The sequence below is a fragment of the Malaya genurostris genome, chromosome 1 (genome assembly GCF_030247185.1).
Source record: "Malaya genurostris strain Urasoe2022 chromosome 1, Malgen_1.1, whole genome shotgun sequence".
NCBI classification, from domain to species: Eukaryota; Metazoa; Arthropoda; class Insecta; order Diptera; family Culicidae; genus Malaya; species Malaya genurostris.
The window spans coordinates 25,715,130-25,742,306 of NC_080570.1; the positions used below are offsets into that span (position 1 = coordinate 25,715,130).

General features: G+C 35.5%; 1 protein-coding gene across 10 annotated transcripts in view; it reads left to right on the forward strand.

The window, feature by feature from the left end:
* The window catches only part of LOC131435385 (ankyrin repeat and fibronectin type-III domain-containing protein 1-like), a 320,760-nt gene that overhangs the window by 180,821 nt on the left and 112,762 nt on the right, over positions 1 to 27,177 (forward strand). Inside the window, exon 1 of one of the 10 annotated variants that reach the window (XM_058603281.1) lies at positions 19,670 to 20,219. The exons of the other annotated variants lie outside the window; for them this stretch is intronic. The gene's annotated coding sequence lies outside the window, so the exon portion shown is untranslated. Of the gene's footprint in view, positions 1 to 19,669; positions 20,220 to 27,177 lie in introns of those variants that run through there. 10 annotated transcript variants of the gene reach the window in all.

Consider the following 27,177-nt stretch of genomic DNA (forward strand, 5'->3'; position numbering starts at 1 on the left):
ATTATAAGCTTTAGCTAGATCTAGTATGGCTAGATCGACGTGTAAATTATCATCTAAGGCTTGGTGTAAAATCTCTCCAAATGATCCTAAATGAATACCGGTTCCCATACCTTGACGGAAAGCAAATTGACGTTGATCAAGTAACCTATTTTCCTCAAGAAAAGCCATTAATCTTCTATTAATGATTCTCTCCATTGTTTTACTGATACAGGGCAGAAGTGAAATTGGGCGAACGTCTCCAGCCTGTCTTGTTCCTTCACATTTCTTAGGAATTGGAATAACGAGTGCAGTCTTCCAGCTGATAGGTAGTTTACCATTTTCCCACACACCATTCAAGCAATCTAATAGCGCCTTTTTACCTTCTGGAGGCAAGTGGTCTAACAAGGGATAGCCAATTCCATCAATACCTGCTGACTTACCGTGGGCGGTTGAAAGAGCGAAGTTAAGCTCTATCCCTGTGAGGGGTTTATTGAAGATTTGTTCAGAGTCAGGTGGAAATATCGTAGGGGTACTGTCTGCTGTCCTTTTATGCTGAACGAAAGTCGGATGTAGTGCCGAATCTTCAGACAGCGAAGCGAAATATTTGCCCATTTCGTTGGCAATTGTGTATGGATCATTTGTGTGGATACCGTCTATCTCAAGGGTGAATCCGCAATGTCTTCTTTTTCCATTAAGTGCGTTTACCTTCTGCCAGATCTCAGCGGTAGAGGAATTGGGAGTAATTCCATCGAGAAAAGCGTTCCAGCTATTCATTTTTGCATTGGCAATAATCTTGCGAGTACGGTTACGAGCATTGCGGAAATTAGTCGCTCTCTCTTCCTTACGGGGGTCATCGATTGCGGTTTTTTGGAGTAATCGAAGTGCTTTCCGTCTAGATTTTACGGCAGCTGCCACTTCAGGGCAACGGCACGTTTTGGAGGAACACCTGATGTTCTTGGTACACACTGTTTGGCTGTTTCGTTGATAATTTTGCATAAACTTTCCGGGCTGTAAACAGTTCCGTATTCGATCGCAATGGCTATTTTTTCTTGATAACTGTTCCAATCGGCTTGTTGATACAGCCAACGAGAACGGCGGGATGTGGTTTGAGGAGACCAATTGTAGTGTAGAACAATAGGGTGATGGTCACTATTACAAATGTCATTGAGCACCGTCCATCCGCAGTAACTTGCTATGGTATTCGATATAATGGATAGATCTAGAACTGATTTCGTGGTACTCCGCATGAAGGTCGTATTTCCATCATTAAGGACAATAGCGTCATTGTCTTCTATAAGTTTAGCAATTTCTTTCCCACGGCAGTTATCTTTTTTTGATCCCCACATGTGGTGATGGGCGTTAAAATCTCCGAGTAGAAGGAATGGACCTTTGATCTGGTTAATGATTCGTTGTAACTCAATTCCAACGTTTCTTACATCGTTTGGTATATAAATAGAGACTATAGTTAGTGTTATTGGTAGATGGATCATTCTAGCTACAGCAATCAATCTTGTGTCCAAGTTCACCGTTGATGAAGGGATATCAGTACGGATGCCAATTCCGACTGTTTGATATAAATTGTTCCCTTGGGCTGCTTCCCAGGAGTAATTGGATCCAAGCCATGGGCTAAGGTTAATATCTTGTTTTATGTGAGTCTCTTGTAGTGCTAAACATATAGGATTCCACTGGTTGATCAACAACTGTACATCAGCAAGATTATTTCGAATTCCATTTGTATTCCACTGTAGCGCTAGAGTGCATCTGCTATCTGGTAGTTGATTTCGTATGAAGGTCTCCTCATCAGCCTCTGATCCCTCCGAAACTGGTAGGGGGACTGATAGGGGGTTCGTTAGTATCTGAGATGAAGGATTGAAAGGTTTGTTGGCGTTGAATTCTGCTTCCGAGACTATGTTTTCATCAAAGGTCTCCGGAACATGTGAGAGAACTGGAGGAGTATTAATCTCGAAGGGTTGGAATAACGGTTGATTTTCATACATCGGAACAGTAGAGCGGCCTGAGGAAAAACCGAAAGCAGCAAATGGTTCTTGTAAGTCGTTAGAATGTTGTGAACTTACCCGGGAGATGCCCGGGCTCCCTGCACCGGCTGCCACCTGAGGATCATCGGATGACTCCGGAACAACCCAGGATGGGGGCGGCGCAAGGAAAGGGCTCATGCTGCAATCAATGATGGAGGTGGAAGTGCTGCTTCTATATCCAATATTATGGTTACGATTATTGAAACGAGTCTTGACACTGGTTTCAATTTTCTCCAAGATCGGTAAGTAAGTCAATGAGGAGTCATTGAAGATTTGTTGGGATGTCGAATGTGGAATAGTTTCGTTTGTCATATCAGAAAAATTTGAGTGTCCTGTGGGTGAATTAGCGGCAGCAAATGGATCTTGTATTTCGATAGTATTTAATAAACTTATTCTTATAGTCTCATAGGTTGCTGATTAATTTCATGCGGGTCCGGCTTCCGGTTCCAGAACTATAGGGTAAAGTTTACTGTTTACGAATTGAATTGAAAAGGTTATGGTAGTTCATACCCAAAGAAAGGTTCTTATTTTATTCAAGATTAGAAAAAGAATCTTGTAGTTATATTTTTGGAAATATAAGTAATATGAAAATATCATCATTACACCACTAGGTGAATTAAAAAAGGTTTTGCCTTTCTGTATAGAAAGGTATTAGAACCGCTGGAAAAACAGACTTCCGAACGGAGCCTCGGAGACTCATATTGTTATATACCATTCGACGCAGTTCGACGAGATCGGAAAATATCTCTCTCTCTCTCTCTCTCTCTCTCTCTGTGTGTGTGTGTGTGTGTGTGTGTGTGTGTGTGTGTGTGTGTGTGTGTGTGTGTGTGTGTGTGTGTGTGTGTGTGTGTGTGTGTGTGTGTGTGTGTGTGTGTGTGTGTGTGTGTGTGTGTGTGTGTGTGTGTGTGTGTGTGCACTTTTCGAAGATATTTTTATCGCTCAATTTTCTCAGAGATGGCTCTGAACCGATTTTAACAAACTTGGACTCGTTTGGAAGCTACTCAATGGCCCCATTGATCAAGTTCGAAGATCAAATGGTTGTGACTTTTGGTTCAAGATATATGATGGTATATGTGACGTAACCGACAGAACACGTTGATTTTTACCGCTCTTATATCTATATAAGGGTGCCAAAATTTCGGGATCACCTCTATTTTCGTAAAGCTCTAGTGCTCAAAAGTTTAAGCACCTCAAAAAAAGCCCTCATGCAAAATTTAAGCTAAATCGGACATGCGTAAGGGGTGCTGCCCGGCGGTTAAGATTTGAAAGCTTTCGATCTTGAAAAAGCACCATGAATTTTCCAAAATTCATCCAATTCTAAGCCTTTTGGCATCAAAATTTTTTTTTTCGATTTCGGAAATTTCATGTACCCTTATGGTGATTTTTCAAGATCTTTGAAAATTCACTAAGTGGACTAAGAAGGGTTTTTACCTTTTTTTTATATATATAAAAAATAGGTATAGAATTCGCTCAAACTTTAGAAAATTTTTCCGAGGCCCGGAAGGGCCGAATGACATATACCAATCGATTCAGCTCGACGAACTGAACAAATGTCCGTGTGTGTGTTGTCAACTAAGAGGTCGAGATCTCATAGATGGCTGGGCTGATTTTGATCAAACTAGTCGCAAATGAAAGGTCTCCCCGTCACCCAAAACGCTATTGAATGGTTTTGAGATTGGATGTTTACTTTTTGAGTTATACGAAGTTTTATGTCAAAATTTTCAGTTTTTTGACAGTATCTGTCACAATTGACCTTGAAAACAGAATATATTTTCAGACTTAGATTCCGCACGGTAATACCTATCCAACAAGCCATAGATTGTTAAAATCCGTCCATTTTTAACGGAGATATCGAAATTTTTGTGTAAACGACTTTTCCCCCTATTCCAGCAGTAGGAGTTTTGAGCGCTGTATGACAAAGCAATGCTTGGGAGAAACGTGAAACACGATTTTTTATACTTTTACATACAATTGTTTCTAAGTACCAAAAAGACTGTGTACAGCTTCCTTTTTCATGACATTTAACCTTGGACCGATTTAAGCACGGCTCGTTTTTGGCAACACAATCGTTCGAATATGACATATATGAACCAGATGATGGCAGATTTTTTATTTTTAATTATATTGTTTTAAACTACTTACAGCAATAAATGCTGGAAGAACATAACATCCATATACCATTCGAATCAGTTCGTCGAGATCAGCAAATGCGTGTGTGACAAATAATTTCACTCAATTTTCTCGGAAAATTTCTTTTCTACAAATTCAGATTCATACGAAAAGTCGTATGCTCCCAAACAAAGTTCCTGAATTATGTTTAGTTCCGACCTCTGGTTCCAGAACTACAGGATGATATGTGAAACGAAATCAAAATTGTGTAACTCATTCTTCTCGTAGATGGCTGACGCGATCTAAAATTCAAATGAAATCTAAGAATCATCTAAGATTCAAATGAAAAGTTTCAAGATTCTATAAAACATCTTGTTTTTCAGTCAGATACAACTCCCGGTTTCGGGGATACAGGGTGATTGGTATAAGAATGTCTATTCAACATAAATTAATCAGGTTTATCGGGTTAGCAGATTTGGATAGTTAATAAAAAAACGTGTTTAATCCACCTAGCAGTGAGATGATACCTTTTTTTACCAATCTGCATGTGTTTTTTGCACGAATATTCTTCGGTGTTTAAATTTTCATGACATTATTTTAATGACCGTCGTTTTAAGCGACAATTTGAGATTTTAATCACTCATTACTCTGTAATGTCGAAACTGCAAATCGGATCGAATTTAAATCTAGAAGTGTGATAATCGATTAAAGATGCCATGATATGTAAGTTCCACTTTAGAGTTTACGGTAATTTAAGGTACTTCCAGAGCCGGGAGTCCAACTTTGAAGCTCAATCCCATCTTCTATATCGGTTTGAATTTTAATAATTCATCATCATGTAATTCGAGAACCGGAAGTCATAATTGGATAAAATTAATTAATTTTGTATATAAGTTTATTTTATTTTGAATTTTTGTTTCTGATATTTGATTAGGCTTTTTTGAGAAAACGATTGAGCTTTGAGAAACGATTTTATACTGGAACCGGAATTCTAAAATCGGTATGGCCGAAGTCAGATAAATTCTCCTGAATAGCTGTATAGTTTACATTTGTTTCAAAATATTTGAAAATCAGTGAAGACATCTTTGAGAAATCATAGCACGAATTAAATTTTTAGGTGCCTTCTGAATCGACAAAAAGTTAATTTTTTTTATCGGCTATCCAAATCTGCTAACCCGATAAACCTGATTAATTTATGTGGAATAGACATTTTTATACCAATCACCCTGTATCCCCGAAACCGGATGTTGGATCTGGCTGAAGAGCAAAATGTTTTATAAAATCTTGAATCTTTTCATTTGAATCTTAGATGATTCTTAGAATTCATTAGAATCTTAGATCGGTTCAGCCATCTACGAGTAGAATGAGTTACACAATTTTGATTTCGTTTCATATAGCATCCTGTAGTTCCCGAAACAGAGGTCGGAACCAAACATAATTCAGGAACTTTGTTTGGGAGCATACGACTTTTCGCATGAATCTGAATTTGTAGAAAAGAAATTTTTCGAGAAAATTGAGTGAAATTATTTGTCACACACGCATTTGCTGATCTCGACGAACTGATTCGAATGGTATATGGATGTTATGTTCATCCAGCATTTATTGCTGCAAGTAGTTTAAAACAATATAATTAAAAAAAATCTGCCATCATCTGGTTTATATATGTCATATTCGAACGATTATGTTGCCAAAAACGAGCCGTGCTAAAATTGGTCCGAGGCTAAATGTCATGGAAAAGGATGCTGTACACAGTCTTTTTGGTACTTAGAAACAATTGTATGTAACAGAATAAAAAATCGTGTTTTCCGTTGCTCCCAAGCATTGCTTTGTCATACAGCGCTCAAAACTCCTACTGCTGGAATAGGGGGAAAAGTCGTTTAAACAAAAATTTCGATATCTTCGTTAAAAATGGACGGATTTTAACAATCTATGGCTTGTTGGATAGGTATTATCGTGCGGAATCTAAGTCTGAAAACATATTCTGTTTTCAAGGTCAATTGTGACAGATACTGTCAAAAAACTGAAAATTTTGACATAAAACTTCGTATAACTCAAAAAGTAAACATCCGATCTCAAAACCATTCAATAGCGTTTTGGGTGACGGGGAGACCTTTCATTTCAAAACTAGTTTGATCAAAATCGGCCCAGCCATCTCTGAGATCTCGACCTCTTAGTTGACAACACACATACAGACTCACACACATACACACACACACACACACACACACAGACATTTGCTCAGTTCGTCGAGCTGAATCGATTGGTATATGTCATTCGGCCCTCCGGGCCTCGGAAAAATTTTCGAAAGTTTGAGCGAATTCTATACCTATTTTTTATATATATAAAAAAAGGTAAAAATTAACTTTTTTCAGTTTTAGTGGTATTCAGTTGTTGATTCAGAAGGCACCTAAAAATTTAATTCGTGCTATGATTTCTCAAAGATGTCTTCACTGATTTTCAAATATTTTGAAACAAATGTAAACTATACAGCAATTCAGGTGAATTTATCTGACTTCGGCCATACCGATTTTAGAATTCCGGTTCCAGTATAAAATCGTTTCTCAAAGCTCAATCTTTTACTCAAAAAAAAACCTAATCAAATTTCAGAAACAAAAATTCAAATTAAAAAAAACTTATATACAAAATTAATTAATTTTATCCAATTATGACTTCCGGTTCTCGAAGTAGGGTAACAGAGGTATTTTGGCCACTTCATATATTTTGGCCCACCTAACAAACTATATGGATTCAATCGATCTTAGGTAACCCATGTTGCATCAGTTTGAAGCTAATCACATTAAATTACCTATTGCGGAAGGGTTTTTCAAAGATATTAAAACATTTGGTGGATATTTTTACAAAGTGGGCCAAAATAAAATCGATCCTAAAGCGGGCCAAAATACCTCTGTTACCCTACATGATGATGATTTTTTAAAATTCAAACCGATATAGAGGATGACAATCCCGAAAAGCTTCAAAGTTGGACTCAAAACTGTTGTAATTTATTCGCCATACGAATCGGTTTGGGTTATGCTGGTTCTTGAATACCGGCTCTGGAAGTACCTTAAATTACCGTAAACTCTAAAGTGGAAAGCATGTTTAATCGATTATCACACTTCTAAATTTAAATTCGATCCGATTTGCAGTCTCGAGTAATGAGTGATTAAAATCTCAAATTGTCGCTTAAAACGACGGTCATCAAAATAATGTCATGAAAACTTAAATACCGAAGAATATTCATGCAAAAAACACATGCGGATTGATAAACAAAAGGTATCATCTCACTGCTAGGTGGATTAATCACGTTTTTATATATATATATATAAAAAATAGGTATAGAATTCGCTCAAACTTTCGAAAAATTTTCCGAGGCCCGGAGGGCCGAATGTCATATACCAATCGATTCAGCTCGACGAACTGAGCAAATGTCTGTGTGTGTGTATGTGTGTGTGTCTGTATGTGTGTTGTCAACTAAGAGGTCGAGATCTCAGAGATGGCTGGACCGATTTTGATCAAACTAGTCGCAAATGAAAGGTCTCCCCGTCACCCAAAACGCTATTGAATGGTTTTGAGATGGGATGTGTACTTTTTGAGTTATACGGAGTTTTATGTCAAAATTTTCAGTTTTTTGACAGTATCTGTCACAATTGACCTTGAAAACAGAATATGTTTTTAGACTTAGATTCCGCACGGTAATAGCTATCCAACAAGCCATAGTTTGTTAAAATCCGTCCATTTTTAACGGAGATATCAATATTTTTGTGTAAACGACTTTGCCCCTTATTCCAGCAGTAGAAGTTTTGAGCACTGTATGACAAAGAAATGCTTGGGAGCAACGGAAAACACGATTTTTATACTGTGACATACAATTGTTTCTAAGTGCCCAAAAGACTGTGTACAGCATCCTTTTTCTTGACAATTTGCCTTGGACCGATTTTAGCACGGTTCGTTTTTGGCAACATAATCGTTCGAATATGGCATTTATAAACCAGATGATATCAGCATTTTCGAGTTGAAAGTAATTCCATAATTATATTGATTTAAACTACTTACAGCAATTAAAGCTGGAAGAACATAACTTCCATATACCATACGACTCAGTTCGTCGAGATCAGCAAATAATTTCACTCAATTTTTTCGGAGATGGCTAAACCGTTTTCTTCAAACTCAGATTCATATGAAAACTAGTATACTTCCAAATTTGGATCCGACTTCTGATTTCGGAACCACAGGATGACATGTGAAACGAAATTAAAATAATGCAATTCATTTTTTTCGTAGATGGCTGAACCGATCTAAGATTCAAATGAAATCTAAGAATCATCTATGATTCAAATGAGAGGTCTTAAAATCCTATAAAAATTAGTCAGATCCGATTTTTGGTTTAGGAGATACAGGGTGATTAGTATACAAATGTCCATTTTACATAAATTAATCAGGTTTATCGGGTTTGCAAATTTGGATAGTCGATTACCAAATAAATTTATTTCAGTTTAAGTGGTATTCTTTTTTGGATTCGGAATGTACCCCCAAATTTTAATTCGCACTACAATTTCTCAAAGATGTCTACACACTCCTCAGGTGAATTTATCTGATTTCGGCTACACCGATCTTAGAACTCCGGATCCAGTTTCGAATCGTTTCTCAAAGTTTAATCATTTTTTCAAAAAGGCCAAATCGAACTTCAAAAACAAAAATTCAAACTAAAGGACTTAAGGTCCCATACAAAATAAGTGAATTTTATCCGATTCTGGAATTACAGATGATGAATTTTTAAAATTCATACCGATATAGGAGATGTAAATTGTTTGGCGTATTAATTTATGGCCATTCGAATCATTTTGGGTTATGCTAGTTCCTGAATACTAGCTCTGGAAGTACCATAAATAATGACGAAAAACTCTAAAGTGGAACTTACTTCGACATCTCATGGAATGTTCAATCGAATGTCACACGTTAAGATTGAAATTCGATACGATTTGCAGATTCAAATTACAGGGTAATGAGTGATTAAAATCTCAATTTGCCGTTTGAAACGACGATAATTAAAATAATGTCATGAGAACTAAAACACCTAAGAATATCCATGCAAAAAAACACATGCGGATTGATAAAAAAAGGTATCATCTCACATTTTTAGATTAGCATCACTTTTCTCATATAAATAGGCAACGTAAATGCCAAGCGAAACACGATACCGAGTATGTGACATAAACACTGAAGCATGCTTTTGTGAACCACTCGAATCAATCTGAATTAATTGGTGTCAGAATAGAGCCAAAATTAGTGTCAGAAATTATTTCATAAAATGATAAAAAATTCATGAGACTGCTTCGAAGAAAGAGAAAGGCATTATCATACTATTAGGTGGATTAATAAGGGTTTTATCGATTCAAACCACTGTGCAGTGAGTTTACGTGGTTTATGAATGTCTCCAGATGGTATGTTGTTGTTGACATTTGTAGGGGAACCTCAATACTTCTGTTGATGAAATCGAGTGCAGGCTGTACCGGTATGAGCTTTGAAATCACATACACCCACACACACGCACGTTGACCGAACTCAAAAGGATAAAGCTGCTAGCGCATTCCGATTCCACAGGTAGTTAGTTCTAGAAAAGGACTCCGTCAAGCACGTTGGTTCCTACGTTGGTATTGGTGACACAGTGGTTTCAAACGACCCATTCATCATCCGTTACGAACTATGAGGAAGGGGAATTTTTCTGATTGGTGATCGAGTGATGTTCAATTTCATACGGCGTGATTCGCTTTTATAACAGCCCGCTGCTAAAGTCAACAAATCCGTTGTACGTTTTATTGTACTAACCTTACCCGGCTTTTCTCTGGATTGGACTGAAAATTGTCACCACTTTTTCAGCTTAAACTTGTACAATTCAATTACCGCTTAATCCAGCAAACGATCATCCCTATATCAGAGAAGAAGAGAGTCATGAGTGTGGCAGCTGTCTGTTGTTTATTATGACCCTCTTCCATTCCAGCATATGTATTCCTCGCGGGGTTTTTCAAGTACTTTTCACACTCGCCTATCCGTCCTCGGCGTCCGTCGTCGTCGTCGTTGTGGTAGTGGTGGTGGTGCCAATTGTTGTTTCTGTTGACAGAGCGAACATCGTCCGAAAAACTTGCAATGCCATATCATACATACTTGCATGTGTAGTACAAACATCAGTCAGGGAGGCACGTCGAACAAACCGTCAAACAAGCAGATCAGAGCCCAGCCCAAGCCCAGCCGTTTGACTTGAAGAACATTTATTGTCTGTAATCAGTTTTGTGCGAGCGACTCCGCTAATCGTATGTATGGTTGTGGGGCTCGGACTGGTTGTTGAAACACGTAAAGTTTGAGGGCACGCGCGCATAAATTTCGTACGGAATTAGCATTTTTGAATTATGAAACTGTTTTTTTTTTCGTTGTTGTTGTTCTGTGTTGTGTTTCCGTAACAACGGACAAGTGAAAATTTAAAGGAAAAAACAAGGAATCAGAAGGTCGAACAAAGAAGATCCATTAGATCGTCGTTAGTGTAAACCTACCTACCTACGCAACCAAGGCATTATGTTTCTCGTTTGAGTTCTATCGATGGGAGGCGGACCGCATCTAAAGATACCACCAGTTCACGTTAATCCGTTACTCATCGGCCAAGCCGTCAGCTGGTTTCGCGGGAATGGGAAGACGAGGCGAAACAAAAAAAACGCCGGTACAAGTGCCTTCTGTTGGAAGGCAATTTGCAAGCCTCTGCAGCATTTTGTGAGTCTCAGTTGGCGAGGTCGAGTTCCGCTATTGTTGGTGTTTTTCCACCAAAGTTCTACCAAATGTTGTTGTGATTGTGGCCTGTAGGGCAGTGCAGTGCAGTGCAGTGAATGAAATATACGGTGAAGAATCCGCGCGGAAGCGAGCGAGAGCGAATGAATGAGAAAGTGAAGCGGTAAAACAACAATATTAAATCTTTACAAGCCACTCCGACAAGAAGACTCGAGCAAGAGACTGCCGCGGGCAGCAAATCTGTGGCCGAACAAAAAATTGCGGGAAACAACCAGATCCGAAACTATTTACATATGTCTAGTTTTAGTGAACGTTGTGGTTCCCGATGGTGGGTGGGTGGAGTGTAATCGTAATGCCTTAGAGCAACTCCAGAATTGTGTAGCAGGTCATCAGACTTCACACACTTCGATTGAATTGTATCGTTGCACACGTCTTCAGTATGATAAACCAATTAGTTTACACGAATCGAGAGACCAATCCGACTCAAGAGTGTCTTTCGTCTGCTCTTTTTGCCTTTCTCATAGAGGAAGGTTATGCAATCACGGTGAAAGCCGACTTTTGAACTGTCATATACAATCTGAATCAGTTCGTCGAGAACGCTAAATGAACACTCACTGTTAGATTGAAAGTCTCGCAGTCTGAATTTTATTCGAATCCGACTTCCAGCTCCCGAATTACACGATGATAGGTGCAAAAGAAATGAAAATATAGGCACTTTTTTTTCTCAGAGATGGAAGAATCAATTCTCACAAACTTAGATGCAAATGAAAGGTTTTAAGATGCCATACAAAATATCGGAGTTTTATTGCGATACGTCTTCCGGTTCCAGAGTTACATGGCGATTAGCGTAAAAACTTCCATTTCAAGGATGATTTATTCATAAATGATCATACAAAGAGCGGCAATTCTCTTGACAATTGTTTATAAATTTTTCTAATTTGTAGATTTTGTTAGTCGATGATCGAAAAATATCACTTCAGCTGTACTGGTCATAGATTCTAAAAACATTTGCCGGCAAAAAAAAATTCCGTAAGTTTTCAAAATTGTGCATTTTTATGCGAAGCCTAAAATTTTTTAAATCGACATTCTGGGGAAATTTTCGATATTTTTAACGAATTTATTTTTACGAAAAATGATCTCGACATTCCATGAATTTCCAAAACAAACCCTTCGCCAATTCGGTTCAACGCCACGATTCATGAATTTTTAAGACCTTTGACGGCATACAAATTTTTCCTGAAGCCTGCGGTTTTTTATGCAGTTATGTGATATTTTTTATGCGAATTGTCAAAGTTTTGCGGTTTTCTAATTCGAATTTTCGTCTTTTTGTATGTCGACTCTGGCAATTTTTCGTTATTTAAAAAAAATCTCCAAATTTGTTTAAACCCAAAGTCGATATTCAAGGCAAGAAAAGGAAATTTTGAGATATTCGCGACAAAAAAAAGTTCTGAGTTTTTCTAAGAATTTTCTATTATGCCGATTCTTTGCAAGTTTTCGAATTTTGTTAGGTCGACTCTCTGGGAAATTTTTTCCATATTTTCGAAAAATTCTTTTTCGAGAAAACACTAGATCTCGACGTTTCATGCATTTCTAAAACTTTTGGCATTAAAAATAAAGTTTTTGTCTTCGGAAATTCATGATTTTTTAAGACATTTGGCGGCAAAAAATCCGGTTCGCGGTTTTTAATGAAGTTAAGAGGTTTTTTTATTCGAATTTCGAAGTTTTTCGGTTTTCCTGGGTAAACTTTCGTTTTTTATATCGGTTCTGGCAATTTTCGATTAAAAAAAAACTTTTCGAGTTAACCTCAGATCTCGTCTTTTCATGAATTTTTAAAACATTAGGCGTACAAAAAATCGATTTCAAAAATCTCAAAATTTTTCCAAGTCTCGTACTACCGCTCTACGCATTATTGTCCCATGGTCTATAGAATTTCCTATAAATATGGGACAATTATGCGTAGAACTGCAGCGAAGTCGATATTCAACACAGGCAAAGATTCGAGTTAACGCCAGATCTCGAGGTTTCAGGATTTTTTAAGATATTCGGCATAAAACAAATTGAATTTGGAGTTTTGCTAAAAAAATTCAGTTATGCTAATTTTTTTAAATAAACTCTTAGGGAAAATTATCCACATTTTTCAACGAATTTTTTTTTGAGAAAACACCAGCTTTCGAATTCTCATGCATCTCGAAAACATTTGGAATAAAAACAAATTTTTCTATTTTGGAAAACTCTAACTCCTTACTTTTCTTCACGTTTCGTCTTAGACACGGCAGAGCAGTTCAAATTGAACTACTTAGTGCAAACTTAAACAGTTCAACTTGAACCGCTAAGCAGACTGGGCAGTTAATGCTATTTGCAAAACACTTTTTATTTGGTACCGAAGTGCCATATCTTTGCTGATGTGCCGAACGAAAACGTTAAACTGTTTAAGTTTGCACTAAGCAGTTCGATTTTAACTGCTCTGCACGGACGAGTCTAGGACGAAACGTAAAGAAAAGTAAAAACGGCTGTGTGCCCTAAGCACAAACGTAGGTTAAACCACTAAATGAAAAAATCATTAGTTTTACGGTTTTTTATAAAAATTTCAAAAATTTGGCCGGTTTTTGCAAATTTTAGATGTTTATTGACTCGATGCATTTCTAAAACATTTGGCACAAAAACAAGTTTTTCGATTTCGGAAAACTCGAAATTTTTCGAAATCCCGAAGTCAATATTTAAAAACAAATTCTATTCGTTTAAACACAAGATCTCGATGCTTCGTGAATTTTTAAAAGATTTGGCGGCAACAAATTCGGTCTGCGTTTTTTTATGAAGCTAAGTGGTTTTTCGGTTTTTCGGGGTAAACTTTCGTTTTTCTTTTCGAATCTGGCAATTTTCGTTGAAAAAAAAACTTTTTCGAGTTAACCTCGTTAATCTCGTCGTTTCATGAATTTCTTAAACATTTGGCATAAAAAAAAGATTTCGAAAATCTCCAAATTTTTCCAAGTCTCAAACTGCCGCTCTACGCATTATTGTCCCATGTTCTATAGGATTTCCTATACATAATTTAAGAATTTTTAAGATGTTCGGCATCAAAAAAAAATTCCTGAGTTTTGAGTTTTTCTAAAAAATTTCAGTTATGCGAAATTTCGAATTTTTTTAAGTCGACTCTTTGAGAGAATTTCCGACATTTTTCAACAAATTCTTTATCGGCGTTTCATGCATTTCTAAAACATTTGACATAAAAACAAATTCTTCGATCTCGAAAGTCTTGAAATTCCCGGTCCGCTATTTTTTCTGAAGTTATGTGGTTTTTTAGGCGAAATTTCAAAGTTTTTCGGTTTTCCGGTGTAAAATTTCGTTTTTCAAGTCAGTTCTTGTAAATTTCGATTTCAAAATAACCTTTTTCGAGATAATTTCAGATCTCGACGTTTCATGCTTTTCTTAAACACTTGGCATAAAAAAGCAATGTTCGACTTCAGAAAATTCAATGCTTTCCTAAAATCCTAAAATTGATGTTTAAAAAAACCAAATTTTTTGACTACAAAAAAAATCCTTAGCTTTGCGGTTTTCTATAGATGCTTTCAAATTTTTAAATTTAGATTAAGAAAAATGTTTTTCGCCCCACCACCAGATTTGGACGTTTCATGAATTATTAAGTTATTATGTGGTGACAAAAAAAATTTCCTGAGTCTTGCGTTTATCTGGGAATTTTTCATGCGAATTTTAAGTTATTTTGTGTCGACGCTGAAAAAATTTCGATTTTTTTCAATAAATTTTTTTTCGAACAAAACCAGATCTCGACGTTTCATGCATCAAAAGGAATTTGTTCTGATTTCGGAAATCCCAAAACTTTTTCCAAAATCTCAAAATCGACATTTAAAATTGAAAATCTAAGCTAGCACAACATCTCGACGTTTCAAGAATTTTTAAGACTTTTGACGACAAAAAATAATTTTCTTAATTTTCCGGGTTTTTAGAGTGAATTTTCGAAATTATGCGGTTTTTTCTGCAAAATTTTTATCTCAATGCTTCATGAATTTTAAAGACATTTGGCAGCAAAAAATCCGGTCCGCGATATTTTGTAAAGTTATACGGTTTTTATGCAAATTTTCAAAGTTTTCGGTTTTCCTATGTAAAATTTTGTTTTTTTATGTCGGGTCTGACAATTTTAGATAAAAAAACTTTTTCGAGTTAACCTCAGATCTCATGCAAGTTTCGCAATGACTGAGTGGAAACAAATATTGGAGAGGCCAAATGAATGATATTTTTGGCCAAATATTTGTTTGGAAAAACATACGCTTCGATACAGGACTCGAACCTGCGTTCTTATGCAATCCGTGTGTACGTGTTTCCCATTTCCGCCACCCTGAGCTGTGGTAGACAAAGTTTTGTCACAAAACTGGGTTGGTAAGCATACATCGAATAAATGATCAAAATCCTAGCCGCCTCACGACCGGTACCTCGATAGCCACAGGCACAGTAGAGAAGGCCACTAGCGATTATAAATATACTCTTCTACCTAGTGCTTGAGCGGAAAATAGGTATAGGGCGAGAAGAATAGTGTTTGTTGTCTGATAAACAGAGAAGATGTTTGGATATATGGTACCAGTCGTGAGGCGGCTAGGATTTAGACCATTTGTTCGATGCACACTCACCAACCCAGTTTTGTTGTTAGAACTGTGTCTCCCCCACAGCTCAGGGTAGCGGAAATGGTAAACACGTATACACGGATTTCATAAGAATGCAGGTTCGAGTCCTGTCTATTTTTAAGAAATCTTCTTTTCTGTGAGTCTCTCATTCATTTGGCTTCTCTAATGTATTTTTCCACTCAGTCCGAACCTAGTCGTGACAAGCTACGTTAAAACCAACTAAAAACTAATAAATCGACAAATGAAATACCCTTATTTTTGCGTTTTTTATGCGAATTTTTAATTTTTTAAGCCGATTCTCTTGGAAAGTTTTTTGATATTTTTTAACAATATTTATTTTTCCGAGAAAACACCAGATCTCAACGTTTCATGAATTTTTAAAACATTTGGCATCAAATAAAAAATTTGTCTCCGGGAATCTCACAGCCATTCTCAAAATCCGAAAAATCGAAATTAAAAAAATTTATTCAATTCCACACCTCATCTCGACGTTTTGTGAGTTTTTTGGCCATTGTCGACAACAAAATGTTCCTTACACAGCGCGAAAAATTCTTGTGATTTTACATCTTATAAGATGCACATAAATGTAGCGTCATATTTTACACAAATTTATATTCAAGAACATGTAAAATTATGTGCTTTGAAAATTGTATGGTTTGAAATCGAAGGAAATAAAAAAACAAAAGATCGATAGCAACAGCGCGACATGAACCGAGAAACGTTAGATCACAAAGCACTCCAGTTAATCGACTGAGCCACAGAAGCACATGTCTGCTTAATTAAGAATTGATACATATAAACCCGTTCAGCGGCACTTGGTAGCCGAGTGCAAATTATACTCGGAACCTGTAAAATTTATTGTTAAGCAGTTATGAATTGTATCGTTTGTAGAATTATGTCACCTGTAAAATCCATAATTTCTTGCTGTGTATTTTTGCGGTTTTCTATGCAAATTTTCAAAAATATGCGGTTTTAATATGAATGTTCCAATTTTTTTAGGTCGATTCGAAGCAAAAATTTCCGATATTCGGTTCATGAATTTTTAAAACATTTGGCGACAAAAAAAATGTCCTTAGTTTTGCGTTTTTTAAGCGAATATTTTTATTCTTTTAAGTCGATTCTCTGGGAAAGTTTTCGATACCTCTAAACATTTTTTTTTAGAAAACACCAGACTTCGACATTTCATGCACTTCTAAAACATTTGGTATCAAACAATCAAGTTGACTTGCAAAAAAAAAATTTCGATATTCGTTTCATAAATTTTAAAAACATTTGACGACAAAAAAAAGTCCTTAATTTTGCGATTTTTTATGCGAATATTAAACTTTGTTAAGTCGAATCTCTGGAAAAATTTTCGATACTTTTAAACAATTTTTTTAGAAAACATTAAATCTTAACATTTTAGGCGTTTCTAAAACGTTCTGCATCAAAAAAAAATTCGTTTCTGGGTAACTCAAAAGTTATTCCCAAGATCGATATTTGAAAAAAATATATACACTGAAGTCTTTTTTATGTGAGTTTACGTACCACACAAAAAAAAACCGCATAACTCTAAAAATTCGCATAAAAAAAACCGCATTACTCTGAAACTTCGCATACAAAAAACCGCAGAAAGGAAACAGTTTAACTCTGAAACTTCGCATAAAAAAACCGTATAACTGTGAAAATTCGCATAAAAAAACGCATAAAAAAGACCTTAGTGTATTCGATTCCACACTAGATCTCGACGTTTCATGAATTTTTAAAACATTTAGCATCAAAGAAAATTTCGAATCAGGGAATCTCAAAGTTGTTCCCAAAATCGATATTAAAACAAATATGTTCAATTCCACACCACATTTCGACGTTTCGTGAGTTTTGTAGACATCGGGCGATAGAAAAATTTCCAATATTCGTTTTATAAATTTTCAAAACATTTGACGACAAAAAAAATGTCCTTATTTTTATGTTTTATAAACGAGTTTTTTAATTTCTTAAGTCGATTCTTTGGGAAAATTTTCGATACTTTAAACTTTTTTTGAGAAAACACATGAATTTTTGAAACATTTGGCGACAGTAAAAATATCCTTAGTTTTGCGTATTTAATGCTATTTTTCTAATATTTTCAAGCAAAAATTTTCGATATTTTTCAACTAATTTTTCTTTTAAGTCGATTCTCTGGGAAAGTTTTCGATACCTCTAAACATTTTTTTTTAGAAAACACCAGACTTCGACATTTCATGCACTTCTAAAACATTTGGTATCAAACAATCAAGTTGACTTGCAAAAAAAAATTTCGATATTCGTTTCATAAATTTTAAAAACATTTGACGACAAAAAAATGTCCTTAATTTTGCGATTTTTTATGCGAATATTAAACTTTGTTAAGTCGAATCTCTGGAAAAATTTTCGATACTTTTAAACAATTTTTTTAGAAAACATTAAATCTTAACATTTTAGGCGTTTCTAAAACGTTCTGCATCAAAAAAAAAATCGTTTCTGGGTAACTCAAAAGTTATTCCCAAGATCGATATTTGAAAAAAATATATACACTGAAGTCTTTTTTATGTGAGTTTACGTACCACACAAAAAAAACCGCATAACTCTAAAAATTCGCATAAAAAAAACCGCATTACTCTGAAACTTCGCATACAAAAAACCGCAGAAAGGAAACAGTTTAACTCTGAAACTTCGCATAAAAAAACCGTATAACTGTGAAAATTCGCATAAAAAAACGCATAAAAAAGACTTTAGTGTATTCGATTCCACACTAGATCTCGACGTTTCATGAATTTTTAAAACATTTAGCATCAAAGAAAATTTCGAATCAGGGAATCTCAAAGTTGTTCCCAAAATCGATATTAAAACAAATATGTTCAATTCCACACCACATTTCGACGTTTCGTGAGTTTTGTAGACATCGGGCGATAGAAAAATTTCCAATATTCGTTTTATAAATTTTCAAAACATTTGACGACAAAAAAAATGTCCTTATTTTTATGTTTTATAAACGAGTTTTTTAATTTCTTAAGTCGATTCTTTGGGAAAATTTTCGATACTTTAAACTTTTTTTGAGAAAACACATGAATTTTTGAAACATTTGGCGACAGTAAAAATATCCTTAGTTTTGCGTATTTAATGCTATTTTTCTAATATTTTCAAGCAAAAATTTTCGATATTTTTCAACTAATTTTTCTTTTCGAACACCGGATCTCGACATTTCATGCATTTCTAAAACATTTAGCATCAAAGAAAATTTTGAATCAGGGAATCTCAAAGTTATTCCCAAAATCGATATTAAAAATTTATATACATTTTCGATTCCACATCACATCCCAACGTTTCATGAATTTTTTAGACATCGGGCGATTAAAAAAATGTTTCTTAATTTTACAGTTTTTTATGCAAATTTTCAAAACTATTCGGGTTTTATGCGAATTTTTTTAAGTCTCTCTGCAAAAGTTTGCGAAATTTTACAAATAATTTATTTTTTGAAAAAAACACCAGATCTCGACGTGATACTCCTTAAGCATTTGGCATCGAAAACAATTTTCTGTTTAAAAATTCCAAAATGTTGCTAAATCACCAAGTCGATATTTTTCAAACAATTTATTCTCGAGCTAATCCCACATCTCGAATTTTTAGGGCATTTTGACAACAAAAATATTTTCCGTTTATTTTATGCGAAAAATTTATGTTAGTTTTACGCGTTTTTTATGTGGCATCTAAACCCCACATTGGAAAAAAGACTTTAGTGTATTTTAAATATATTTCAATTTTTTATCTGTATGCGGTCTGTAGTATCGAGATACTTCCGGTTCTTGTATTGCAAGGTGAAGAATGCTCAACATTTTACTCCGTTATTTGAAGTAACGATGCATAAAAACGTGAAAATTCTTCGGGATGGTTCTAAAAACTATTCCAATTCGAAAGTATTATTAGATTATGTTCAATCAAAACGACCGTGACTATACTAATTCTTGGCTTCCAGTTCCGTAAGTACCGGAAATAGTGCAAAATAAATGGTTTGTCATACAGAAGATGTGTGTAAAGTAAAGTTTCATACAAATCGGCCCCCTCTTCTGCTGTTTTTTCTGGAATTGCTCGTTAGAGAAATGTTTGTGATGTGCAATTCGTATTTATTCTATTCGACAGCTGTTCAACTAACCACCAAAACGAATCCTATTAGCAAATAGGTTAAAATAATCTGGAACATCATAAAAGAAAAAACGAACAAAAAAAACTCGAAACAGTAGAAAATCGTGTACCATAAAACCCTATTCACATTGTTCCGAGATTACCAATCGGGCTAAGCGACGTGTAAAATAATCCTTCCCTGGCTCTTCAGAACAAAAGTGCTTATCTATTCAGTTGAAAGACAAACAAGAAGCCAACACCTTCGCGAATGAATGAAGTTCCGATTCCGTGAATGAACGGAACGACGACGACGACGGTGACGACCAACTGAGATTTGTGTTTTTGTGTTTGTGCGTTGTGTGATAATCTGGCAGTCTGCCAAGTATCGTAGTTGTATCGAACGAAAGGGAAAGCAACAAGCTGTGTGCGCGCCTCCTTCCTGGATGAATACACGGTAAAACGGTGAAAGTGAAGTCCCATCGCGCCCACCCAAACGTCTGTCCCGGTGGTGGCGGCACCAAGCAGTTTACCTACCTTGGTTGGTTCGAAACGAAAAGGATACAATGTCTCGGTAAATATGATTTCAGTTTAATCAAATTGGCTTACTGAACAAAATGAAGAAAAAAATGTATATACGAGTGAGCAAGCGAAAGGGAAACATGAAAGAGAGAGAGGAAGAAAGAGACTGGGGGGAAACCATATCGGCAATGACCTTCGTGGGAAAAAAAGTATATTCAAATCGTTGGGCTAATCTGGGTTCTGCATCTGTCAGCGTCTACTTTGGCCCGAAGTTGCGCAAATAAAAAGAAAAAAAAACAAATTTCTTAGATCATGACATAAAAGAAGATAAATACGACTGTGACTTGATTTGAAAGATGGGAAAGTCGCGTTTTGTTTTGTTGGTTTACTGTTTTTGTTTCGTTTACTGTGTGATCCGTTTTATTTCATTGCTTAATAAATCGATTTTTTTTGTTGTTCGTTTGTTCGTTCCATGCATCCCATTAATTATTTCGCTTTGATATGACGTTAAACGAAGCCCGATCCGATGTTCGTCGATCCATCAAATTTATTGAACATTTCGCTGGCCGCCGACGAACACGACTGATATGAAAGGAAAATTGAATAGTAGTAGGCTGGCGGCCACTGTTCGCACCAAGCTGTTCGGCCCGGAACGAGTGAATAAACAATGCGAAAACAACGACGACGATGGCTGTTTCGGTGCAATACTGAAAATTGTTTGCCGATAATGAAAATTCAACCCCAAGTGATATGGGGAGAAAAATTACCGTGCAGTGCACTTGTTTTCGGTGAACATCAGGATCCAAAATCCCATTATTTTGAATGTACCTGAAGTGAATTCCATAAATCCCGTTTTGGATGCATCAAATTTACTGAATTTAGAATGATTATTTTTAATGACACTACCATAAAATTTCCGATTTGTTTCGACACATATTCGTTTGAAACTGGTATACCTTAGAATGACACAAAAATATGAACATTTAGGGATTCAGATTCCAATTGAACCGTTTTCCATTTTTCCTTGACGCATCGTCTTCGAATTATCATTGAATAGCAGTTCAATGTTTGACTACTATTGTCATTTGTCAGTTTAGCTGGCATTGCTTTGCAGACGCAAAGATTACTCTACTAAAGTAAGAGAAGATTCTCCTGTAAAAGAGGTTTCCCGTTCCTTAATTTCGAGCGTGGGTTAACTATGGACTGCCAAATCTTCATTTTTATATAGTTATTTTTCTTTATTAGAAACTGTATTTTGTGTAAAAATATCGAGTTTTTGAATATGCCTGCTAAAAGTGGAAGATGTTTTTTTTCGCAAAGGTAAACAGTGTGTTATACATAGTTATAGGGTAAGAGCTCCATATTTCATCTCAGCTCCAATTTCCATCTCATTTCCTCACCTCATAACTTTAAACATTAATCATATCTTTAAACGTACCTGAACAAAACTGTGGAACGTTTAAAAAATTTATTCTAGGTTTTGCCACACTTTCCAATTGAAAAAAATAGTATAAAAATATTCAACGATCGATTTTTTCATTTAAAATAAACTCTCTTTTTGATTTGGGAACCACTTTCGTCTGAAGTTTTACAATTGATCATGTTACTGAAAATTTACTAATCGATTCGTCTCAAAACATGATCACTATTTCACATAATTACACCGCTATTCAATGTTGGATGACTTTATAGTCAGTAATGTTCACTTTCCACTTGTTAATTCAACGATTAAAGACTTCTGAAATTACCTGATGAGCAATAAAAGCAATGAAAAATATGAGATGAAAATTTGCACTTGCTTCACTTGATTGCGTTTTGTTTTCATCTCATTTCGTATCGCAAGGTTGCCAAGTTTTCTCATAATGTTAAATAAAGAAAAAAATTTTTTTTTCTTTAAATTATCATCAACAAGTATTTTTTGGTATCCGTGACATTAGTTTAATTATATCATTGATATTTATATATAAATAAAACTGTTGCGGATTCTAATATTACCAAATAGAGCGTGTTAAATACTAATCAAATAATCATTGTGGCAAATCTAGTAGCACTGGTTCCTTTCCGCTATACGTCACCATAACACTGTTGAATGTGTGTGTTTCATCGGTTGTGCGCAGTGATGCCAGATATTTTCATAGAAAATATGTATCTGCACTATCTGTTTTCACTAATAAAATGAATCAAATTCAAATTCAAATCATATTCAAATTGGTTTTAAATTTTAATATAAATGTTTATCAGTGTTCATCATCAAACATTTGCACAAAAGATTTCCATTTTAACATGTGATTTGTCTGTTGATTAATGACTTTTAAAGAAGTACTGTAATCAAATACTAATAGATACTCAGAGAGAAAAGTCTAACGTTTTACTTCTCACTTTTTATGAACCTTCATAAATCTGTATTAAATTTAAAAAATTTGTAATCTGATTTAACGAACGCGAACGCAAAAATCTATACAATACAGATAAATCTGTATGAATGGCATCTCTGGTTCTACATTTTGTTTTTAGAAGGGCTAATGCCTAAATAGTAACAATTCTTTTTTTGATTTTTTTGAAGTTTGAAACGAAAGGTAATAAAAAAATTCCAAAAAATGTTTAACGTCGAAATGATTCTAATCGGTTTTTTTTAAAATATCGTGTGTTGTGTCATAGTTGGCATTGGGCCCTTTTTAAGGTAAATTCTGACATTTTGAACCTGAGAGTGTAATAGTGCAATATTTTGGTTTTGATTGTTGTCGCCATTGCTAATTTATGGGATGAATAAAGGACCAACGATAGGATGAATGAATACAAAACCTTTGAGATTAAATTAGGAACACAGCAGTGAACATATCAGAAGTGCCTTAATACCTTAAAACACTACACTTTTCTCCAAATTTAGATTTTATTCATCAATTTGAAGAATTGTTGAGCAAAATAGGCAAAATTGTCTTTCAAAAAAATATTCGGCTATCTCCGCCTAGCAATTTAATTTGAACCACTAAGCAGACGCAAAGTTTGCATTATTATGCAACACTATACTAATACTACTGCCTAGGTGCAATATCATTTCTGACGTCTTGGGCGTAAACGAGTGACTGGCTTATTACTGGCTGTCGCAGAATGTGAAAATTTGGGTGTTTGTTTGTTTGTGCCAAAAGCACATATTTTGTTTCAATTTCTTCGTGTTTCGCCTTCGGCTCATCAGTGCTTGAAGCGGTTAAAATTAAACTGCAATCTCCGCCTAGCAGTTGAATTTGAACCGTTAAGCAGTTTAAATAGAACTGATAAGTGGAGATGGCAGTTCAATTTCGCTTTATTAAATTCCAGTAACATGCCCAAATGCACGAACCTTTCTTTTGAAACTTCCTTTGTACAACATTTGGACCAACAATTTTTTATGTGGCAATCCATTTATCTTCATATCTTCCTCCGATTTTACTTCCTTAGGATGTTTCCGAAGCGCCTACTCCATGATATCCTAACACTTTTCAATTGGACGTAGTTCACTCGGCACGAAGTAGACATTGTACCACTCCGAAACATCTTTCGAGCAATGGCATGAGGCTAAATCCAGCCAGAAAAGCGTAGGATGTGTATCTTTAGAAGTTGAATTAGACACTTTTGAAGGCATTCCTTTATGTATACGTGCCTATTAATCGTGCCGGTTGTCACAAATGGAGTACTTCGCTTACCATATGAGCAAACTGTTCGCCAAATCATTTTTTTTGCAAACTTTGACATTTTCTGTTCCCCAACGTCTTCTGGGCCATCAAACTTATGATGAGCTGTGTAAAACAGGCGTCTCACAAGCTGCCGAAAGTTTGCTTTCATATATGTCTCGTCATCCATGATGAAACAATGCGGTTTTATCGACATCTACTTGTTAATTGCGATTCGCTACCTTTTGAACTTTTTTTTTTGCGTATTGCACGAAAGTTTCACTCAACGGCAATTTTTTTCGTTTGATATTCTAAATAATTGTAATTTTTTTTCAATATTTTCTTCTTTCTGATCAACAGTTAAGGGCTAAGGTCAGTGTGTTTTAGAGCGCTCTAGAGGGCTATTTTCACGCTTCAAATCTGATTGTCTCAGAAATGGTGACGAATATCGAAAAACCCAACCGACAATCACTTAGAAAATTAGTTTAGGTTTTCATTGAATATCAAAAAGTTGTTTGTAATCAAATGACGCTCCTTTTGAGGAAAAACGTTACTAGGGTGACAATTATTTAGATTGAAATCTGAAATCTAACTTTTTCTATAGAACTCAAAAACGATTCCATTGTACAATAAAATTGTAGTAAATTTTATACTGAGCAACTTTGCTGAAAAACACACCTCTCCAACTTTTCATTTGATCGAGTTTTCCCGAGTAAAAGTAGGGTGGCTGCTGAAAAATCAGTTTTTTTTTGTTCTAACTTTTTTGTGAAACGTGCTATGGAAAACTTGTCTTCAAAAGAGTTGTTGAACTAATAATTGCGCATAATTTTGCTGAATCAAGCTTTTTCATATGAGCTACCAGTAAAAATGTATGATTGTTTTTTTTTTATCAAAAAACTAGTCAAGCTCCAAATATCAATATTCATTAGATGCCAGATCGATAAAAATGTATCCTATGCGGTTACTGAAAGGTCATAATATAAGTATAAATTTAGGAGAAAATTGGAAGGGAGTTATTTTTTTAACTATTTTAAATTAGTCTCTTGTTTCTTAGTAACGTAACAAAACATGAGAGAGAAATAAAATCGGCTCAGAAAGGCTGCCAAACAAGCGGTAGCTTTATTGAATTTCATGTGATGCAGTCAAACTTGTAACCGAAAATATCAAAACTTTCTTGACCACCCGGCCACATCGAGTGATTTTGCACATTTGCAAGAGAGCATGGAGAAAAATGTAATACGCAGAGCGAGCCACGTGGTTATACGCGACCTACTGGCTTCAACCCTTAAGGCCATCGTCCAAGTACCATGCGCGCGGGTGGTTTTAGGAAATTTTCAATGGAAATTTTGAAAAATTTGCCAAAACCAAAAACATACAGACCTTTGAAATACTTTTATCTATCTACAGGGTGAAAATGGCTGGAAAATTCGGAGGATTTTCTGAGTCTTATCAAAAATAGCTCTGAAAAATGAGTGTTTTTGTGATCTTTCACAATTATCTGGAAAAATAATGCGATGACATAATTTTTTTTTTAAATAAACCTTATGATGGATACAAAGATTACATTAGGACACATTTTTGGAAAACCTTTTCACGCTTTTCATACAAAATCCACGAATTTCAAAAATTTCCACGAAATCGGTTATACGAAATTCGTTGATTTTCCATGAAAAGCGTGAAAAGGTTTTCCAAAAATGTGTCCGAATGTGATCCTTGTTGCCAGCATAAGGTTTTTTTTGAAAAAAAATTTCATTCCATCGAATTATTTTTTCAAATAATTGTGAAAGATTACAAAAAAAGCTCATTTTTTCAGTGCTATTTTTAATAAGACTCGGAAAATCATCCGAATTCTCCAGCCATTTTCACCCTGTAGATAGATAAAAGTATTTCAAAGGTCTGTATGTTTTTGGTTTTGGCCGATTTTTCAAAATTTCAATCGAAAATGCCTCTATTGAACGCTAGAGATACGTTTAATTAGTGAAACTGAGTTTGACACTCAAAGCAGACAGAAGGCTCATATTTAAATGTTAATTGATAAGATACCGAGTCATGTGGCTTCGAACAATACGGCATACTTTGATTTACGTTGTGTATAATTTTCATTTTTTTACAATAAACAACACTGTAATTTCGTTTTATGCAGTCTACTTGTTTGATCAAGCTTCAATCATAATTGTTCTGATGAGCTATGCCTACTTTGCTCAACGAAAAAAGTTATGCAAGTCGTCCAAATTACATTCAATCAGAAGTCAAGCCAATATACATAATTGGAGCAACATCTAAACATCTTCATCAAATGAAAAAGTAGCCATACTTTCGCTAAAAGTAAAGAGTAAAATTATCCATTTGTTTTCAATTGCTACATGATCCAATTTTCGTTTAAAATATCGCCCGAAATTATGTTGCACAACTTTTCACCGTCAGGCCGGGGTTCAGTCCACGGGCGTCGGCACCAGTCAGTAAACAGTGATGAGGGCGACAATAATAACAGACCGCACCTCCTCAGCCCCGAACCCAGCAGAGAACACGACGACAAACGAGTATCAGACGACAACAACACAAACAAATTGCCATCGATAACTCAAACGTGCTGATGAACTAGCGCCGCAAAGTCTACTCCGGCTCATTATGCGCGATAAATTGTGAAATTTCAAATTCGGCCCGTTGTGTCGGTCCCATGTCGTGCAGACAACAATAACACTGATGTTCAGCAGCAGGATTGAGTAATGTACGCTTGTTTTTCAAACCTGAACCCGTGCCCGTGCTGGAAAACTGTTCCTTCACTGTGGCCGTGGATGAATTGAAACTGGATCAACGTAATAATGTTCGGCGATTGTTTTCGCTATGCAAGCTTGAACGAAAGAAACAAAAAAAACGCCCAATGCGAAGCAATGTACTTTCAATTTGACCACGCGTAGTTGTTGTTTGACAAGTGAGCCTACATGGCCTACTTCGCTTCGAAATATTCACAAAACCGAAACAACATGCGCTTGTTGCGATGGGCTTTCCTTACATGTGTCGAACATTGTTGCCCGATTTTAAATTGGTACACGGAACGCCCGAAATTAGCTCTGCGCCTAATTCGTATTACTGTTTTTGAATTAGTTGATTTTAACAACAAAATTTCCAAAATAACTATAAAATTAGTTAAAATTTAGAATTTACTGTGCTGAAAAAAACTCTTATCTTTAGAGAATGGGTTTAGTTGGCGAATATTCTGGACACAAACCAGTAATATTTCAATCCAACACGAAATTCTCATTGACAACTAATTTCGTTATTAAAATCAGAAACTTTGATTCTATTTATCTATCACCGTCATTACTGAAGGACAGCAGTGTCAAAGCAAAACAATCCATTCAA